Genomic DNA, 7,060 nt, shown 5'->3' with positions numbered 1-7,060 from the left:
AGGGTGCAACACCGGGACTTCCCGGGAGGTCACCCATCCCAGTACTACTCCGGCCCAAGCGCGCTTAACTGCGGAGTTCTGATGGGATCCGGTGCACTAACGCTGGTATGATCGCACCCGTTATGAGCTTGTCGCAGTGTGTACTTAGCAAACCGCGACCCACGTGCGAATCCACCCCGGCCACCCACCCCCGTCGAGGTGCACACCCTCCCTCGCGAAGTGCGCCCCGTTCGCCAAGTGTGAGCCCTGCCCGGGTGCGCGCACCTTGCTAGGGCGTCGGGTGTGCACCCGGCCCGGCCTACGTGCGTGCACCTGGACGGGGCGTCGTGTGCGTGCAGTGTCCCGTCTGCAACGCGGTGCCCACACACCACCTCGGGCGCAACGACCTGCGCTCACATGTGGGCCGAGTGCACCTTGGTGCATGTTCGGGGCGCCTCGGGTGCACGCTCGATCTTGCCCCGGTGCACCAAGGCGCTCGGTTTGCCCCGGGTGCGCACTTGGTGCAAGGTGGGCACCCAAAATAGGGATCAAGCACCAAAACACAAGTTTCGGGATGCAAAATGGGACCCAAGGACCACAAATGCGTTCCAAGACCCATGATGGGTCCACGAGAACAAAAATGTGTTCCGAGACTTAATAAACAAATATTGGGTTTTAGGAGAAGAAACATGCTCTGATGCCCAAAACGAGAATCGACCCCGAAAAGGCCACAGGCCAAAAGTGGGATGCGAGACAAAAAAAAATGGGACCCGAGGACCAAAATTGGGTTCCCAGGTCGAAGACAGGGCAACCGGACAAGAAACGACCTCTAAGGCTCGAAATGAGTCCCGACGACTAAAACTTGACAAGAAGCACCCATCAGGCACCCAACTCGACACCCATGGGATGCCGACCCACCCGGGCTTCCACCTAGCACACCTTGGCACCCACCCACCCTCGCACCCAACCTCGCACCCAACTTAGCACCTTTGAACCCACATTGGCACTCACCCTGACCCTGGCACCTTGGAACCCACATTGGCACTCACCTTGACCCTGGCACCCACCTTTGCACTCACCTTGGGACCCACCCTGGCTCCCACCTCGGCACCCACCCAGACACCCACCTTGGTTCCTTGGCACCCACCTTGGATCCTTGGCACCCACCCCGACACCCACCTTGGCACGCAACTTGGCTACTTGCCACCCACCTTGGCTCCTTGACGCCCACCCCGACAACCACCCCGTGACCTACCCTGGCTAGGGTTGGTGCACACCCACCCTGGTGCCCACCTTGGCACCCACCCCATGACCCACCTTGGCACGCACCTTAGTACCCACCCCGTTACCCACCCTAGGACCCACCCCGTGACCCACCTTGGCCAGGGTGGGTGCACCCACCCTGGTGCCCACCTTGGCACCCACCCATCCTAGCACCCAGCCTGTGACCGGGCTTGGAACCCAACCTTGCACCCGTCTTGGCCAGTGTGGGTGCGCACCCATCCTGGCACCCACGTTGTGACACACCCTTTAACCCACGCACCCTAGCAGCCACGTTGGCACCCACCTTGGAACACAACCTAGCAACTTGGCACCCACCCCGTGACCCACCTTGGCATCCACCATAGCAGTCGCCCACTTGGCACCCACCTTGGAACCCAAGTTGGCACCCACCTCGGCACCCACCTTGACACTTGTGGACCCACCTTGCCACTCACCCTAGCATCGACCCATCCTAGCACCCACCCTGGCACCTTTGCACCCTAGCACTCACCCATCCTAGCACCTAACCTGTGACCCACCTTGACACTCACCCTCGCACCCACCTTGGAACCCAACCTAGCACCCACCCACCCTGACACCAACCCTAGCACCTACCCACCCTTGCACCCACCCACACTGGCACCTTGGCACCCACCTCGGGCAAGGTGGGTGCACACCCACCCTGACACCCAATTTAGAACCAACCGAGCATGTTACCCACCTTGGCACCCACATTGCAGCCCACCCTAGTACCCACCCTATGACCCACATTGGCATCCACACCCTAGCACCCAGGCACCTCGACACCCGCCTTGACACGCACCCTAGCACTAAACCTGTGACCCACCTTGGAACTCACCCTAGAACCCACCCACCCTGTGAACCACCTTGGCATCCACCTTAGCACCCACCCACCTTGGCACCCACTCTAGCACTCACCCATCCTAACACCCAACTTGTTACCCACCTTGGCACCCGCCCTCGCGTCCACCTTGAAACCCACCCTAGCACCCACCCACGCAGGAGCCCACCTTGGCACCCAACCTAACACCCACGCATCCTGGCACCCAACTTGTGACCCACCTTGGAACCCACCCTAGTACCCACCTTTGAACCCACTATATCACCAACCCACCTTGGCACCCACCCTATGACCCTCTTTGGAATCCACCCTAGCACGCACCCACCCTGGCACCCACCATGGAGCGCACCCTAGCACCCACCCACCTCGGCACGCACCTCAACACCCACCTTGGTGTGCGCACTGCGCCAACCTCTCAAAGACCCTATGTGGTGCGCTCCAAAGTGTACACCTTTGGTGCGCTCCAAGGTGCGCACCTTTGGTGCACACCGAGGTGCACACCAAAGTGTGCACCGAGGTGAGCACCAAAGTGCACTCCAAGGTGCACACCAAGGCGTGCACCTTTGGTGCGGTCAATGCAAACGAATTCGGAAGTTGGGGTCGATGTCCTAATCGCTGCTGCAGACTACACGTATGAGAATCGGACAAATAGCTTTATATAGGGGAGGTGTTGCGTTTGATGGGTCGACTCCCCTGGTTGTGTGCACTGCACCAACTTCAAAGACCCTGTCTTGTTTAAGAAGTCAAAAGTTGGGGTGGATGTCCTAATCATTGCTGCAGTCTACGCATGTATGAGAATCAGACAAATAGCTTATATAGGGGAGGTGTTGCATTCGGTGGGTTGACTCCCCTGGTTGTGCGCACTGCGCCAACCTCAAAGACCCCGCATAGCAGAAGAAGTCGGAAGTCGGATTTTGGTGAGCACCAAGGCGTGCACCTTTGGTGCGGTCAACGCAGACGAATTCAGAAGTTGGGGTGGATGTCCTAATCGTTGTTGCAGGCTACACATGTATGAGAATCAGACAAATAGCTTATATAGGGGAGGTGTTGGGTTTGATGGGTCAACTCCCTTGGTTGTGCGCATTACGCCAACCTCAAAGACCTTGTTTTCGTTAAGAAGTCAAAAGTTGGGGTCAATGTCCTAATGGCTCCTGTAGGCTACACATGTATGAGAATCGGACAAATAGCTTATATAGGGGAGGTGTTGGGTTTGATGGGTCGACTCCCCTGGTTGTGCGCATTACGTCAACCTCAAAGACCTTGTTTTCGTTAAGAAGTCAAAAGTTGGGGTCGATGTCCTAATTGCTCCTGTAGACTACACATGTATGAGAATCAGACAAATAGCTTATATAGGGGAGGTGTTGGGTTTGATGGGTTGACTCCCCTAGTTGTTCGCATTACACCAACCTCAAAGACCTTGTTTTCGTTTAGAAGCCGAAAGTTGGGGTCGATGTCCTAATTGCTCCTGCAGGCTACGCATGTATGAGAATCAGACAAATAGCTTATATAGGGGAGGTGTTGGGTTTGATGGGTCGACTCCCCTGGTTGTGCGCATTGCGCCAACCTCAAAGACCCTGCATTGCGGATGAAGTCGAAAGTCAGAGTTTGGTGTGCTACAAGGTGTGGTCGAAGGTGCTCACCTAGGTGTGCACCTTTGGAGCGCAGGAAAAGTGCCCTCCAAAAGTGCGCACCTTTGGAGTGCACAAAAGTGCCCTCCAAAAGTGCGCACCTTTGGAGCGCACAAAAGTGCCCTCCAAAAAGTGCCCTCCAAAAGTGCGCACCTTTGGAGCGCACAAAAGTGCCCTCCAAAAAGTGCCCTCCAAAAGTGCGCACCTTTGGAGTGCAGAAAAGTGCCCTCCAAAAAGTGCCCTCCAAAAGTGTGCACCTTTGGAGTGCACAAAAGTGCCCTCCAAAAGTGCGCACCTTTGGAGCGCAGAAAAGTGCCCTCCAAAAAGTGCCCTCCAAAAGTGCGCACCTTTGGAGCGCAGAAAAGTGCCCTCCAAAAAGTGCCCTCCAAAAGTGCGCACCTTTGGAGCGCAGAAAAGTGCCCTCCAAAAAGTGCCCTCCAAAAGTGCGCACCTTTGGAGCGCAGAAAAGTGCCCTCCAAAAAGTGCCCTCCAAAAGTGCGCACCTTTGGAGCGCACAAAAGTGCCCTCCAAAAAGTGCCCTCCAAAAGTGCGCACCTTTGGAGCGCACAAAAGTGCCCTCCAAAAGTGCGCACCTTTGGAGCGCACAAAAGTGCCCTCCAAAAGTGCGCACTTTTGGTGCGCACCAAGGCGCTGGTTCGGTCGTTGCAGGCGAGTTCGGAAGTTGGGGTCGATGTCCTGAGCGGAGGTGCAAACTACACAGGTGTCGGAATCGGACAAATAGCTTATATAGGGGAGGTGTATGCTTCGATGGGTCGACTCCCCAGGTTGAGCGCACCGCGCCAACCTCAAAGACCCTACGGTATGGATGAAGTCGGAAGTTGGGTCCGATGACCGATTCGATTAGTAGGTATGCTCATGAGGTCGGAATTTGGGTCCGATGACCTGCCATGTGCAGGAAGGCGAATGTTGGCACTGTGCGTTGCAAGGTGCACACCAAGGTGCTGGTGCGGTCTTTTTAGTCGAGTTCGGAAGTTGGGGTCGATGTCCTGATCGGAGGTGCAAGCTACACAGGTGTGGGAATCGGACAAATAGCTTATATAGGGGAGGTGTATGCTTCGTTGGGTCGACTCCCCGGGTTGAGCGCACCGCGCCAACCTCAAAGACCCTACGGTATGGATGAAGTCGGAAGTTGGGTCCGATGACCGATTCGATATGTAGGCATACTCGCGAGGTCGGAATTTGGGTCCGATGACCTGCCATGTGCAGGAAGGCGAATGTTGGCACTGTGCGTTGCAAGGTGCGCACCAAGGCGCTGGTTCGGTCGTTGCAGGCGAGTTCGGAAGTTGGGGTCGATGTCCTGATCGGAGGTGCAAACTACACAGGTGTGGGAATCGGACAAATAGCTTATATAGGGGAGGTGTATGCTTCGTTGGGTCGACTCCCCGGGTTGAGCGCACCGCGCCAACCTCAAAGACCCTACGGTATGGATGAAGTCGGAAGTTGTGTCCGATGACCGATTCGATATGTAGGCATACTCGCGAGGTCGGAATTTGGGTCCGATGACCTGCCATGTGCAGGAAGGCGAATGTTGGGACTGTGCGTCGCAAGGTGCGCACCAAGGCGCTGGTGCCGTCGTTGCAGTCGAGTTCGGAAGTTGGGGTCGATGTCCTGGTCAGAGGTGCAAACTACACAGGTGTGGGAATCGGACAAATAGCTTATATAGGGGAGGTGTATGCTTCGATGGGTCGACTCCCCGGGTTGAGCGCACCGCGCCAACCTCAAAGACCCTACAGTATGGATGAAGTCGGAAGTTGGGTCCGATGACCGATTCGATACGTAGGCATATTGGCGAGGTCTGAATTTGTGTCCGATGACCTGCCATGCGCAGGAAGGCGGAATTTGGGTCCGATGACCGAGTTGATGGCGTGCCATGCGCAGAAAGGCGGAATTTGGGTCCGATGACCGAGTTGATGTTGATGGCCCGCCATGCACAGGAAGGCGGAATTTGGGTCCGATGACCGATTTGAAGGCGTGCCATGCGCAGAAAGGCGGAGTTTGGGTCCGATGACCGAGTTGATATTGATGGCCCGCCATGCGCAGGAAGGCGGAATTTGGGTCCGATGACCTGACATACGCATGGAGTCCGACTCGGGGGCCGATGTTCGATTCGATGACTTGCATTGTGGGTAAAGTCGGAAGTTGTGGTCTTTGACCCGATTCGATGACCAGACTTCGGCTGCTTGAGAATCGGACAAATAACTTATATAGGGGAGGTAGTGTTCTCGAGCATCCTCCCCCCGTGCCCGTTTATGTCGATTGATGCTGGTGCTCGACTGGTTGGAGCGCTCGGATGCAAAAATCTTGCACCAGGATTTATCGATTGTGATGGACACGGCAAGTCTCCTGATTGCTATGCAGGAGCTCATCGTGAATCTCTATGCGGCCTTGGTATGGACTCGACCTGCGGAATGGTTCGGCAATGGTAGTCGCTCCAACACGTCCTTGCAATGGCCACAGAGGTGATTCGACTAGAGCTCCAGTCTAGCTTTTGGGTTGCTTGGCGGACTGGTATAGCCGCGATCGAGTTCCGGCCATGAACGTTTTAGATAGCTCTTGGGCTTTCTGGGACGGAAGTCGGAAGTTTGGGCTGTTGTCCGATTTGATGACCATTCTTCGGATGTGTGAGAATCGGACAAATAACTTATATAGGGGACTGTGTTGTCTCACGCAGCCCCCTCCGTGCCCCTCTATCTCGACCGATGTTGGTGCTTGAAAGGGTTGGGATCGCTCGGATTTATAAACGTGCACCACCATTTGTCGAGTGTGAGGGACGCGGCAGGTCTCCTAAATGCTATACGGGCGCTCTCTGAGAATCTCTATCCGGCCTCGACACAGACTAGTCTTGCTGAATGGTTTGGCACTGGTAGTCGATCCAACACGTCGTTGTTGTGGCCGCCTAGGCGATTCGATTCGAGCCCCCGTCTAGCTTTTGGGTTGCTTGGCGGATTTTGCCCTATCCGCAAGTGAGCTCGGTCCCTAAACGTTCGAGAAACCCGATTGCTATGCGCCGACTCTCTTTCTTGCGAGCCTCCATCTAGCTTTTGGGTCTCTACGGAACGGAAGTCGGAATCTGGGACCGTTGTTTGATTCGACGAGGCAGACTACGGTTGTGCGAGAATCGGACAAATAACTTATATAGGGGAGGTGTTGACTGGAGCATTCTCCCCCGTGCCCCTCTAACTCGACCAATGCTGGCGCTCGAACGGTGGTAGCGCTCGGATTTTCGTTGAGCGCCAGCATTGGTCGATTTAGAGGGGCATGCGAGATTCCCGAATGCTATGCGAGGGCTCTAACGGAAATGTCTATT

The 7,060-nt window shown here is 55.8% G+C and overlaps 1 non-coding gene across 1 annotated transcript; it reads right to left on the bottom strand.

Annotated features, from left to right (window-relative positions):
- On the bottom strand, nt 1-119 carry LOC131870415 (5S ribosomal RNA). The gene has a single exon (XR_009368726.1). It is a non-coding gene; the product is annotated as a 5S ribosomal RNA (ribosomal RNA).
- Nucleotides 120-7,060: the final 6,941 nt, after the last annotated feature.

The sequence above is a fragment of the Cryptomeria japonica genome, unplaced genomic scaffold (assembly GCF_030272615.1).
Source record: "Cryptomeria japonica unplaced genomic scaffold, Sugi_1.0 HiC_scaffold_326, whole genome shotgun sequence".
Taxonomy (NCBI): domain Eukaryota; kingdom Viridiplantae; phylum Streptophyta; class Pinopsida; order Cupressales; family Cupressaceae; genus Cryptomeria; species Cryptomeria japonica.
This window is presented reverse-complemented; position numbering and strand designations above follow the sequence as displayed.